Source organism: Delphinapterus leucas, chromosome 4 (genome assembly GCF_059928025.1).
Source record: "Delphinapterus leucas isolate spDelLeu-1000000601 "Yukka" chromosome 4, BTC_Dleu_Yukka2, whole genome shotgun sequence".
NCBI lineage: Eukaryota > Metazoa > Chordata > Mammalia > Artiodactyla > Monodontidae > Delphinapterus > Delphinapterus leucas.
The window spans coordinates 120,436,251-120,450,850 of NC_143132.1; the positions used below are offsets into that span (position 1 = coordinate 120,436,251).

The following is a 14,600-nucleotide window of genomic DNA, read 5'->3' on the forward strand; positions in this document are numbered from 1 at the left end:
GGAAGTGAGATCACAGTGTTCCAGAAGCCAGGGAATGATCACTGCACTCTTTTCCCTTCATGCTGACATCCACTTGGACACCAAGTCCTGGACTTTCTACTCCCTCACCATCTCTCCAACCTGCCCACTTCTCTCCATCTCCACCACCTCCATTACTATACCAGCTTTGGCATCATTCTCATATGCCTGCTAACAACCCTCGTCACAGCCTTCAGGGTAAATGCAAACCCCTGGGCAGGGACCCCGGCCCCTCCTCGAGGATCTGGTCCCTGCCTACCTGTCACCTGCCCCAGCCAGACTGAACCTGCTGCCTCGGCCCCAAGGGCGGAGCACCCTCTGCCTTCACCACTCCACCTCCCCCCATTTGTTCTCTAGGCTCACCGTCCTCATCCCAAGGGAAGCCTCTGGCTTTACCCACCTGCCCTCAGGGACGAGCTCTCCTCCCTGTGGGGTTAGGTATCATTGCCATGTCCTGGGCTCCCATAGTACTGCATGCTTTTCTGTATTTTCGTCCTACTCACAGAATGCACAATGTTCCTTTTGCTCTTCTGTCTCAAGCTGTAGGCATCTAAAGATCAGGGACTGGGTCATCTTCTTTATACTCTGGCATGTTACACAGAGCACGGCATATAGTAGGTGCTCAATTAATGCTTGTTGACTAATGAAGAATGACCGTTAGTTCATTCACTAGGAATGGAAAGTGGTGAGCAAGGGAGCGAAAAGAGAAGATAAATGAGGTGAGGATGGAGGCAAGCCAGAGCCACATGAGAACAGGCCTGACAGGCCAGGTTGGAGAATATGGGCTTCATCCTGAGGGCAATTGGGAGCCATGGAGGGTCTTAAACAGGGGTGAGGACCAGACCAGATGGGCATCTCCAGCAGCACCCGTGAGTTAGACAATCGTGGAAGACTAAGATGACAACATTGGGGACAGGAGGCATGCCGGTCTTTGCCGAGGCAGGGCAGGGTGAATGGAAGAGGGATCCCCAATGGAAGAGCCTTTGAGTCCATGGGAATGAGTAGCTGTGCCTTAATTTCATATGCAGAGGTAGGTGAAATTCTGGCCAGGGTCTTGACCGTCCATTCACAAAACATAGAGCCCCTCACCGCTTGTAAAACCTCAGCCCACAGAATAGGAGAAGCCTACAAGCTTGACTTGGGGCACAGGAGTCAAGTGCACAGGCTTTGGAATCAGGCTGAGTATGAAGCTTCACAAGGGCAGGGACTTTGGTTTGCTCATTTCCTAGTGTCCAGGACAGCGCCTGGCACACAGCAGATGCTCGAGAAGTATTTGTGCAATGAATGAAATCCCAGTCCCACCATTTATTAACCGTATGAGTTTGGCTTTAATTTTGTCCCAGGATGCCTGGGTTACTTTTTCTGTAAAATGAGAAATAATTGTAGTAATTAACACAGAGGGCTGGTGTGGTGATTACATAAGAGTAATTCACATACGCGGACTCCTCGGACTATAGCAAACTCTCAATGAATAGCACAAAAGTAAAAACCTGGCCGATTCCAGAAGGGGAATTTCCCTCTAGCATCACATTTCTTTTAACTTTCAAAACTCAGATGGGCACCTTATCCATCAGGCACAGTTCCTACAAAAAGATTTTATTTCTTTTAAAATCAGAGGGGAAAGTAATAAAATAATGATGAATATGTAATAATAAATCCAGCCTGGATTAAATTAATTTTTATATCAATGCAGTTTGTAAAATATAGTTTTAAGTCTTTTCTTTAAAGTGGAGGAAGGCCCCAGGAAGGCAAAAATGCCTAATGGCCAGGAAAATCATCTGTTCCTATTTCTCTCGTCATCCTACTCTTACTAATCCGGTGGATAATTTGCTTCAAAACTTGATTATTTAAGCAGCTACTATAAGGCAGATACAGTGCTATGCAGAATGAGGTCTAAAGAAGAGGGAGAGAGGCTCTTTGAACTCAGGGTTCTCACCAGGCACAGTCCTGGGCGACGGAGAGGCATAGGAGGAGAAGAATAAAACGAGGGAATAACCCAGAGAGAAGTACTGTTTCCTCAAAAAGCTCATGATGTGGATGAGTGGGAAGTTCCTACCACGTGATCCGAGCAGGCTGAACTCTGTGTGTCTGGAGGAAGGTGACACAGCATTGTGGTACCATATCCAGTTTCCAAGGTAGGAGCCAGAAGCTAAAAAAAAAAAAAAAAATTTAAATATATAGTTGATAAGACACAGCAGTAGAGGTATAACTTTCCCTCTTGATACATTTGTAATGTGTCATGTCAGAATTAATCTTTTTTTTTTTTAAATAAATTTATTTATTTTTGGCTGTGTTGGGTCTTCGTTTCTGTACGAGGGCTTTCTCTAGTTGCGGCGAGCGGGGGCCACTCTTCATCGCGGTACGCAGGCCTCTCTCACTGTCGCGGCCTCTCTTGTTGCGGAGCACAGGCTCCAGACGCGCAGGCTCAGTAGTCGTGGCGCACGGGCTTAGTTGCTCCGCGGCACGTGGGATCTTCCCAGACCAGGGCTCGAACCCGTGTCCCCTGCATTGGCAGGCAGATTCTCAACCACTGCGCCACCAGGGAAGCCGCCAGAATTAATCTTGATTTTGCTGAGACACCTAACGTATAAGCTCGAAAGAAAAACAGTAATAATGTGTAAAGTGTAAAGACATCAATGACTATCCAGATAAAATTTCAACCACTTGGGCAAACAGGAAAATAGAAGGAAATGATCAGAATAATACAGTAAGTGTTCCATCATCTCCAGGATGGAGTGCTATGGAAACCTAGCTATGGTTTATCGCTAGGGGATGGAATTGTGAGTTATTTTACCTTTGTTTTGCTAATCTCTCTATTTTCTTCTATTTTCACAATGAACACCTGCAAATTTTGTCTCTAAAAATCAATACAATTTTCCAAACTCAACTGTACAAACTATTATGTCCCACATTGAGGAATTTCTTTTAAGAGAATAATTAGAGGTACATGATGAGGTCGTTTACAAAACTGAAAAGTTGAAGTAAGCTAAATATTCATCAGTATAGGATTGATTACATACATTTTAGTTTACCCTCACATGGTCATTAAAAATTATTATTTAGAGCTATGTTCATTGCTGTGGAAGACATTCACAATATATTGTTGAATATAATGTATAAAAATGTCTGAAAAGAGTATGTGTGACATCATTTCTTTTTAAAACATTTAAAATGCTCTTTTAAATTTTTTTTTTTTTTGGCTGCGCCTGTGCAGCAGGTGGAATCTTAGTTCCCAGACCAGGGATCAAACCCGTGTCCCCTGCAGTAGAAGCTTGGGGTCTTAACCACTGGACGCCAGGAAAGTTCCTCTTTTTTTCTAGTCTTTTTAAACTTTATCCTTTTATTCTTTATTCTTTTCTAACTAGAAAAAAACCAATCAAACTATTTCTACTTTTAAAATTAGAGTAAAAGAAGATTGTCAGTTTTAAGAAACATTTCCCCTGAACAACATTTCTCTCATTGAAATCCAATGTGATTTTGAAAGGATACCCCCAAAATGCCATTGCCACAGATTTGACATCTCCAAGGTTTACCAAATCATTTCCCCATCAAACCTGCTTCCCCTCCCAGCTTCACTTATTGTAACCATTCTTGAGCTCAGAAATTCAGGCACTTGTTTCCCAGACCAATGAGATGCAACGGCTGTAACAACCTCATGGCAAAAATGAGGGTGTGTTTAGGATGGGCTGAAGGGAAAGGTGTGCTGGGCAGGAGGAAGGCCATGGACCAAGGCTAGGAGTTGAGAATATGCACATCGTCTTTGGAAAATAGCGGTGAGAACTTGGTGGATGAGTGAAGAGTTTGTGAGGGGAATGGTGGGAAGTAAGATAAAGTGGGCCAGATAGGAGGGTCTTGTATATCAGACCGAGGGGTCTTCAGTTTATCTAGGTGATGGGGCCATTGAGTTTTTGAGTAGCAAAAAGACAAGAGGTAATTGGAGTTTTAGAAAGACTCATCTGAGGGCTGAAAGCAGAAAGATCAGTTTTGCTACTTACTGTTCATATTCTGGGATGAGAAGCCTCTGGATTAAGACAGAAGCAGTGAGAGAGGAAAGAGTGACAAATGAGAGACTTTCTGTACTAGTCAGGGTTCTCCAGAGAAACAGAGCCGGTAGGAGAGAGAAAGTGAGAGAGAGAGAGAGAGAGAGAGAGGTGATAGACTTATTATAAAGAATTGGCTCATGTGGTTATGGAGGCTACTTCTTCTATGGAGAAGCCCCAAGATCGACAAGCTGGAGACACAGGAGAGCAGATCGAGTAAGTACCAGCCTGAAGGCCAGTAGGAATCAAGACCCAGAAACAGCTGATGTGTCTGCTCAAGTCCAAAGGCAGGAAAAGACCAATGTCCCAGCTCAGAGGCACTCAGGCAGGAGGAATCCCCTCTTACTCCCTTGAGGTTTAGCCTTTTATTTCTGTTCAGACCTTCCATGGATGGAATGCAGCCCATCACAATTGGGCGGGGCGATCTGCTTTACTCACTGTACCCCCCATTCAAATGTTAATCTCATCTAGAAACAACCTGACAGACATCTTAGAATAATGTCTGGGCATCCTGTGGTTCAACCAAGTTGACACATAAAAATTAACCATCATGCTTTACAAAGGAAAAGCAATTTACTATTTGCCTTTAGGAGGTCCGCCTGCAAGGAGTATGCCCTCAGGCTTGTCCCACCTCTGGGGAGACACACCCTCTGACCCCTTTCAAACATAAGCCAGACACTCTTGCATCCCATAAGAGCAATGGCTGTGAGGTCAACCCCTGAGCCACTGGTCAGGTCTCACAGTGGTGGCCATCGCCCATAACCACAGGTACATGTGTCCGGACACCTCAGAACATCCCAGTGAGCAGGAATTATTGTTGTGTTCTCCTTCTACCCAATTTAAAGATAAGGAAGACTGATGCCAGAAACATTTAAATGACTTGCTAAAAGTCTCCCAGCTATTAAGTTGTAAAGCCAGGACCAGGAAGGGAAATAACCTCTTGAGCACCTACAATGGATTAGGCAATAGGCCAGCTACTCATTATGCTTTATTGTGGTTAATCTTCACAGTAACCCTGTATGCTATTATTATCCCCATTTTACAGATGAAAACACTGAGGCTTATAGAGATTAGGAATCTCACCCAAAGTAGGCAGGGAGACTTAGGATTGGAGCTCACGTCTGTCTGATTCTAAAGCCCTATGCTGTGATTCAGTGGTATATGACAAGTCACACGAGAACAGAGGAAAAAGTTAAAGATGACCAAGGGCAATAAGCCAACCCAGTCCAAATGATGGGAGTAAATGAGCCAAGAAATTCTGATTCACTCTTCAGTGCCTAAAAGGGTAAGCCCCGTTCTCCCACTACTCAGCCCTGCAGTTTAGCCAAGACCTGTCTCCTAGCAAGTTCCCTCTTCCATCCCACACACAGGCCTGTGTTCAAATCCTCTGTGCTACTCAGAACCACAGAAGGGCTGGACTTTTTTGATCACACCGGAGAGGAACTCAGTTGGGATTTCTGCTTTCAAAGGAACTGAAAGCAGAAGTCCCAGCTGTCAGAGATGCTTACACTTTGTACGATTCCTATTCCCTTAAAAACCAAGCAGCCCTAACTCACCGGCTGTCTGACTAATTAGCAGAATATTCTTTGGACTGACAGAGCTCAGAAGCCTCCAGCAAAAAGGTGAGATCAGCTCTTTGGAACGGCTTTTTTTCTCTCTTACAGGACAAAAGGTCTGAAAGGAATGCTTTGCGGCGGAATTTCAGCAGGGTCCTAAATATAATTTCTTCAAGGTGGAGAGATGAGTGGATGAAGAAAAACAAAAGAACTAGAAACTCCCTTGGGAACTTGTTCATCTTTTCTGCTGGTTTCTCTCCTGTGCTGTAGAGGAGGGACGAGAAACTAAAAGTCAATAGGTTTTGTTAGGACCACATTGTTCAGGTCTACGTTGAAATTAGACATCTGTTCCACCCCTCACCTGCATTTATCTAGTTTCCTGAAGGTTCCATTTATAATCCTAGGATCTAGCTACCCCAAAATTTGAAAATTAAAAACAAAAAACTCGGCTAACATTTGTATGACATAAAAATGAATCAGACCAACCATAATGAAAGGTATTCTGTCCCAGTAGATGAGGCTTTCCTATACCCTATACACCCAGGTCATGTGTACATTACCTACATTGGTCTACACTTTTCCCAAAAATGTGAACAGAGGGCTCTCTATGATCCCCACAAGAAGCAATATTTTATTTTCCTGAATCATACCTCTGAATTGGCACTTACGTCCACACAGGCAAGAGGAGAAGGCCTCTCAGTGAGACTAGGGGACAGAGAATTGTGTGCCTTAAGAGGGGGTTAAGTGCATATTCCTCTCTCTCCAGCTGATTTGCCTCGTCCCTACGTGCGGGCCCCTTTTGAGACGCCCCAAACAGAGTGCAGTTTATGGTAGACCTCCAATGGATAGGTTAGAGTCAGAGCCCGAGAGAGAGGTCGGGGAGATCGCTGGGATGGCAGCAGAGAAAAAAAAGCCAAATGCGGAGGAACATCTAAACCCCGAGAACAGGCTGCTTCTGCAGTCCCCATGATAATGCTGACTTGGATCTGATTTTGCCACCGAGTTCCAGTAGGGCGGGAACAAAGCCCAAAGCGGTGTCAGGTGGCTGCAGTGGGAGAGGTGGCCGCGGCCTGCTGGTAGCTAATGAACTGGCCGGAGCGGAAAGAGAGAGCATTCAAAGAAAGCAGAGAGTGGCGCCCACCACATCCTGCCAAGGCCTGATACGCCTGGGAGACAATGGGTGAAGCTGCAACAATTACCAGCAGCCCTCAGCCCCTGGGCGGTGGGTGGCACTGACCTATGGCACAGCTAAGCTGTGAGTGCTTCTTTATGATGTTCCTCTGTAGTTGACACTCTACGTCGTAAAAGACACTTTTCTGTTCTTTGCCTCAAGAAGTCACCCACCTAGATATGACTCCGTGGTAATGATTATAAAGCAGAATATACGTATTTAATGTATAGGTAAGCAAGAAGCCAGGGTCACTAATCTTCATGCTTGTTGCATGCTTGTTGCATGCTTGTTTGCATGGTTGCAAACAACCATGCTTGTTGCAAAAACCGTGCAGCAGTTTACAGAATGCTTAGTGCTAAGGCGGCTCCAGAATTTCCAAACAGAAGGGTGGTCCAGGGGGCCAGTATGTTTGGAGTCTGGAAGCTGCATCTTCATGGCTCCTTTCACAGTACCGAGCAAACCTCAGTTGTCCGTATCAAAGAGCGAGTGGGGACTTTAGTCCTAACTACGATCCCCATCCCCCCAGCCGTCCTGCTTAGCTTAATCCTTCATTTCATCAGGATCCCCAATCTTATCCCACTCCCCGCAAGGAAAGCCTTGTTCGGTGTTAGCATTATACTCTCAAATCAACTTTGCTGATTTTCAATATGTTTACTTCAACCTCCAATTTAAATAGCAATACAAGTCAGCCTTAGCTCCTCTCTTTTGAACCCACCCTCTCCTTTCCAGCCCCTGCAGTCCCAGCTTAACATCAGGTCCCCCTCAGCTCCCTCCTAGACTATTGTAAAATCCTCCCACCTTCCTCCCATTCATCCTGATGCCTGAAGGGACTCCCTTAAGGTGTATTTGAGCCAGTCACTCCCCTTCTGGAACAGTTCTCTGCAGTATCCGGTCTGAATTCCCGAGCGTGACATCTCCAGGCTTTTATGATGTGACCCCTACCTACCATTCTTAGAAAAATGAATATAGTTCTTCCCATTTTTGCGGAGGTTAACAATGTAATGAAGGCCTTTGTAAAGGACCTCCAGGATTAGGGCCTGCTGAGCACTCTTCAGCATTTTGCAGCTGCCCAGACTACTTCCTTTTCCAGGGAGCAATCTCCGCCCAAGAAACAATGAACTCCCTTAGGATCTTCCCAAGGTCAGTCCTACAAGGGGGTGTGGCTTCAAATCAGGGCAGGTCACAAAGACATTCCTTTCCCAGGTAAAATACCTTTACCCTGGTAGCATTTGCATTTTAACATTGGAGAAAATACAAGCCATGAAAGAGGAATAGAAATACTGGGGAGCTTCCGTCTCTTGGTAACGTCAGGCCACTGAAGGAGACTGCCTACCTGTGCAGTTTTCCTTTGCAGGTGACTTTTTCCCTGGGATGAGTGAGTGCTTTTTTGAACCCTAACCAAAGAGTTCTTTGGAAAAGCAGCCTCAGTGCCCCCGGGGACTGAGAGGCTGAGGCTGCATGGTGGATCCTGGTCCCAGGAGCACATTTCTTCCGAAAGATCACGCTGGGGGGCCTTCTACCAGGAACACTTCTGTGCCTTCTCCTGGCACCACCCACGCTCAGCCAGCTGTCTTACTTTCTCAGAAGCTAGAGAACAATCTGGAAGGGCCAATTTTGTGAGTTTTCTCCAACCTCGCAGATGAATTCAACAAAACCTTTAGCAGAGTACAAGAAATTCTGACCCACCTCCCATCTTTTTTAGGGAAGCTCAAAAAACAAACCAAACATAAAGTAATGGCATTCTTACCATTCACTTTCCGGACATGGTTACTGGCCTTGCATAGCTTATGTTCGGTTTTTGGTATGAGCTGCTGCTTCCAAAGGGAAGCCCTCACCCCAGGGGACTGCTCTTAAGTAATATTCAAAACCACCATCCCTAGAGAAGTCAGTAGGATTTATTTTCTAGAAGACCCAGTTCCTGAAATGAGAGGCCTCTGTAGCCCATCATAACTCCTCCTGTAGGCTTTGCTCCCTTCACCCTTCCCTAATACATCAATTAAAACCATGTCAAAAAATAAAAGCAGAAAATCCCATTCAGTTTGGCAATAATAACAATAATAATAATAAATGTATTTTTCATGTATCTGAAATCCAGTAGTAATTGGTGTTGCAGGTCAGGTTTGATCCAGCTGCTAAGACAATGCCACTAAAGTCATCACTCTTGGGTTCTTACAACATGGGCTCCACATGACACAAGCTGCAGCCCACCTGGTCCCATACCCTCCACCCCACGGATACAGCCAAGGTGAGGGATGGGTGCACAGCCTCAGTTACTCTAATAACTTAGCATAAACGTAAACCATCCCGGTCTGTTCCAGACCATCCCCCTTTGGTCCCTTCCAGTTAGCTGCCTAGCTTCCAGCTCCAGCCCTTAACGAAGGGAAACACTGGTAATGAACGTGATATCTGCTTTTCCACTGAGGGCTTCTCCAGCAAGTCACCTCTTTGCATTTCTCTCTAGGCAGCCCATGCAGAGACGAGCTCTAACCAGGATAGGATGAGAATAAGCCCCTGAAAGCAGGGCAAAGACCTGTTTTCCTGTTCAAGTTCCCCAGATGCTCATGTGGACTCCCTTCCTTCTTTGTAGGCATATGGATTCATGAGCCTCTTCATGTCCCCTTGGGGCCCACTGCCCATCCCTGTGTGGTGTGCCCTAGTCTGGGCACCATCTCACCCCACTTCACTCGTAGGCCACATCAGAGCTCAGCCTGACGAGCCCACAACTAAGGCTTCCTCTGACCCTCAGTAACAGCTCAGCCAACCCTGGGAACAGCTCCCATGTTTGTGCTAATTCTGTGAGCTGCATGACTGATGGGTCAATCAAGGTGCAGGTGCTCCGTGTACCTGCCTGAAAATCTGCCCGTCCTCCCCAGCTCTGTCGCTGGAAAATCTCAATCGGCACACATGAGTCCTTTCCTACTGGAGCCCCATATCCACTCCTTGACTTTTTAAAAAATTTATTTTATTTATTTATTTTTTTGGCTGCGTTGGGTCTTCGTTGCTGCCCGCGGGCTTTCTCTAGTTGCGGTGAGCAGGGGCTACTCTTCGTTGCGGTTGCGGGCTTCTCATTGCGGTGGCTTCCCTTGTTGCGGAGCACGGGCTCTAGGCGCTCAGGCTTCAGTAGTTGTGGCACGTGGGCTCAGTAGTTGTAGCTCTCAGGCTCTAGGGCACAGGCTCAGTAGTTGTGGCACACAGGCTTAGTTGCTCTGCGGCACGTGGGATCTTCCCGGACCAGGGCTTGAACCAGTGTTCATTGGCAGGCGGATTCTTAACCACTGCGCCACCAGGGAAGCCCCACTCCTTGACTTTGAAGCATATGCAGCCTCCCCAGGCACAGTGGTACCCCAGGATTCTGGCCCATGAAATTCCCTAAACCAGTCTCCTGTCTAATCTAATCCTAAAACCACTTCTCTTAGATTGACCTCTAGCTCCGTTCAGTATATCCTGCTTTCCTTCCAGCCCTCTTCATTTGCTTTTCCTCCTAAAAGCCAGAATATTTCATTAAAATTTCACATTCTACTGTCTTCTCCTATATTCCCATCCCAAAATTGCTGAAGAAAAATATTTCGCACCTCCCTTTTAATGTTTAATGTACAAGTAGTATTCTTTCCTCTGATCATTAACATATTTGAAAATCCGGCTTTATATCTTTCCCTGCATCTCATTGCTCTGTGGTGCCCGGCACTAGAGAATATAAGGCTGGCTCATGATCTGATCCCCATTGTTCTACTTTGCACAAAAGATGTTTGAGACTTTAGAAGGGCCTAAAAAATAAATTTCCTTCCTTTGCATTGAGTCCTTGGGTAACCTTTGTATACACCTGTGTTATTATAGGTGAGCATCAATGCAGGGATTTTCCGAAGGAGATATTTGGATAAAAACAAATATAGTGAGAAAAGAGGGGAATTCCCTGGTGGTCCAGTGGTTAGGACTCCGCTCTTTCACTGCTGAGTGTGCAGGTTCAATCCCTGGTCAGGAAACTAAGATCCCACAAGCCACGCTGCGAGGCCAAAAATAAATAAAATAAAATAAAGGAAAAAAGGGATAAAATATTGCAAGCAGCCTCTTATTTTAAAAAAAAGAAAGAAAAGGAAAGGGAACCCTTGTACACTGTTAATGGGAATGTAAACTGGTGCAGCCACTGTGGAAAACAGTATGGAATTTTCTCAAAAAACTAAAAATAGACCCAGCAATTCCACTCCTGGTATATATCCCAAAAAACCGAAGACACTGATTCAACTGATACATGCACCACAATGTTCAAAGCAGCATTATTTACAATTGTCAAGACATGGAAACAACCTAAGTGTCCAACAATAGGCGAATGGATAAAGAAGATGTGGTATATATATATATATATATATATATATGTGGTATATATATATATATATGGTGAAATAATACTCAGCCGTAAAAAAGAATGAAATTTTGCCACTTTCAGCAACATGGATGGACTTGGAGGGCATTATCCTATGTGAAATAAGTCAGATAGAGAAAGACAAATACTGTGTGGTATCGTTTATATGTGGAATCTAAAAAATACAACAAACTAGTAAATATAGCAAAAAAGAAGCAGACTCACAGATCTAGAGAACAAACTTGTTACCAGTGGTGGGGGGAACATAGGGGCGGGGGAGTGGGAGGTAGAAGCTATTGGGTGTAAGATAGACTCAAGGATGGATGGAAAAACATGGGGAGTATAGCCAATATTTTTTAATAACTGTAAATGGAAAGTAACCTTTAAAAATTGTATAAGAATAAAAATTTTTTTAAAAAACACAGCGGACACTACCCTTTCTGAAGCTCCAGTCCTGGAAGTGCCTCTTGCAGTAGAACTCTAGGCTGGGGAAGAGACTCTTAGCACAGTGTAATTCAGGAGACAGCCTAGCAGGAAGGGATGGTGGTAACATAAGAACTGAGGGCTTGAGGTGGTTGAGGAAAGAGAGTGAGCGTGAGGGAGAGAGTCTGTGGAAGATGCTGCCTGCCCACCAGGGGTGGTCACGAATGTGCCTGATGCCCGTGACCATGGCCAGGATCCGTGGCAGCTGACTCGACCGGTGCCACCACTCCTGAACCTTCTCCCCCTGGTGCTCTCTGGATGGACTGGAAACGTCCTTGTACCTGAAGTGAACAACTGTTTGACCCTCCTCTGAGTCCCACCTCCCTTCTCTAAGAATGGCCAGGATGTAAGAATCAAGGCAGAAAAGTTTTACTAGCCTTGAAAAGAGTCAAAAAAGTCTGCCAGCCAGAAATGATGTCCAATTATCTCTCAGCCTGTTTGTCAGTCAGCATTTACAGAGCTCTCCATATTCACAGCATGGGGAGCTGATGGCAGTCAGCAGTTAGCAGTCGGAACAGAGAACAAGACTAGGGTCATGGGTCCTGTTTTCAATTCTTCTTAAGATCCTGATTCATAGTCTGAATGAATCAGCCCCGAGCCCACTGCCTACAGGTCAAGACCTCCTGCACAGTTGCAGGGCCGAATCCAAAACTTGACATCAGCTCCTCCTGGCCTATCAAGCTTGAGTCTGCAGCTCTCTCCTCACAGCAACGGTTTCTCCTTTCCTCTCATGAGTCCTGGCAGACACAACAAACAAATCAAATCCTAAACAAATGAGAATGCCAAAGCTTACTTGACCATTCAAAGATCAATGCAATTATAAACATCTCTGTACTTTCGACTGACTGCTTCATTATTAATATGAAAGTAAAACTCGTTCTGAGCTCTCAATGTGGTAAGTGTTCTGTAATGGCATTTACTGACATGGCCACGATATTGAACACTTGGGAACAGATATAATAAATAAAGCATGTTACAAGTATGCTTACTTTAGGTTTGATTACTATCCAGTCGGACAAGCATGAGTTTGAACGCCGCTTTGCCACTTGTTTGAGACGCTTCAATTCTCTGAGCCTCAGCTTCTGCATCAGAAAAACAAGGATATTACACCAGCACCTAGGATTGTTGCAAAGATTAAATGAAATAAGATTTGAAAAAGGCCTAACAGAACATTTGAAAATGTAACACTTGAAAATATAACGTTCGAAAATATAAATAGTAGCTATTATTTGCGCTGTGTTAAATAAAAGTTGCAGCATGATGTAATCAGGAGATCCAGATAAACAGAGGGACTCTTAAAAAGGTTTTTTCTTCCTTTTTGCAGTCAACAGTGTTCATTGGGTACATACGCTGTACCAGACGCCATTCTAGAAGCAGGAAATACAGTAAGGAACAAGACAGGCAAGGTCCCAGCTCTCCTGGAGGTTACCTGAGAACGGCAGGGAGACAACAGAAAAATAAATAATTAATAAAGAAGATAATTTCAGATATTAAACAGGGTGATACAATAAATAGACAGCAATTGGTGGGTTATCAGGGACTAATTAGGGAATAAAGTTCATAATTGAGGTGACACCTCACAGAAGGAGGAGCCACAGGAATGTGTGTGTCGGGGGGAAGATAGAGGAAATGTCAAGTGCTAAGGCTTGAAGTGGGATCAAGCCTGGTCTGGTTGGAGAGAATGGAGACAACTTTTCTTAGAGTGTAAGGAGGGAGAAGGAGAATGGTGTGAGATGAAGTTGGAGAGCTAGGCAGGACTTTTGAATTCCTAGCTCAGCTCTGCCACCAGCAAGCTGTCATGCCTTCGATAGAGAGCTTGAGCTCTTGGAGCCTCAGTTTTGCCATCTGTAAATTGGGGGGAAGTGGTGGACCTTGGTATTGTTAAGGCCCTTTCAACTCTATGATTTGCACAGTATATAGATTGAATGCTGTGTTACTCTTTCTATGATGACAACACTGGGGTCAGTTATAACTCGTGCAAACTGCCTGGTTTTGTTTGATAGTATTTTGATCTTTAGGAAAGGGTTACCCCATAAAACCAACCAGTCCCCACGATGTGGAACGCTTTACTCCCCTGATCTCAAAGCATCCTTTGAATTCGTTGTGGCCAAAAGACTAACTGACCACAGATGGTTTTTGGTTCCTGGTTTTATTTTTGGCAAACCACTAGAAGCTTACAGACAGTACCAGGAACCTAGTTTTCAATTTTTTATTTTAATTGTTCTGTACTGTGTCTTCTTGACATGTTTCCAAACAACTGGGGAGCATGTATTAAGACACACAACTGAGTTTAGGAAAACTTTAAGACAGTTTCTGTTTTGTTCAATAGCATTAACTCACATGGAAAATCATCCTGAATGGTCACATGAGTGTTGAAATGCTCTTTGTAAATCTTCATCATCTGGAATATGAAGAAAACTTTAACAATATTCTAGTAGCAGTCTCTTCTCTGGGGATTGAATATGCAGTTGGTCCACCACCAGGACGAATTTACCTTTAGGAAATGACAAACCATTCACCATCATCACCAGTGACATTGCTAATTTAAAGTCAGAAGAGACAACTAAATAAAATTCCAAGCCATCCAGATCAAGATGGTTTGCAATCATCTGAGATGCCTCTAGGGCAACAAATTTACACCAAAACTATGCTGATCAAATTAGTAACTAACTACCCTGCTTAAAAGGCATTTTTCAAGTCCTGGTAACTTCTTTGGTGAACTACTCCAGAACTTAAAAAACAACAACAAAAACTTTCCAAGTTCTTCCTTATGCCTAACCTGAATCCATTATATTGATTCCCAGGTTGTTCCCTCCAATTCTGCCTATGTGGTGGAAAGTAAGCTGGTGCTCTTGGCCTGTTAACCTTTTAAAATAAATAGCAATAACAAGCAACACACATAATGTTTACTAATCTAGGTTCTTGACAGAGTACTCATTTATTTTATTTATTTTTTAAATAAATTTTTTTTATTA

The 14,600-nt window shown here is 44.3% G+C and overlaps 1 long non-coding RNA gene across 1 annotated transcript; it reads right to left on the reverse strand.

Moving 5' to 3' along the window:
- Nucleotides 1-7,920: 7,920 nt before the first annotated feature.
- LOC115802696 (uncharacterized) lies at nt 7,921-14,351 on the reverse strand. Its single transcript, XR_004023221.2, has 4 exons — nt 13,966-14,351; nt 12,975-13,054; nt 12,615-12,707; nt 7,921-12,362 (listed from the first exon to the last, which is right to left on the reverse strand). It is a non-coding gene; the product is annotated as an uncharacterized LOC115802696 (long non-coding RNA).
- Nucleotides 14,352-14,600: the final 249 nt, after the last annotated feature.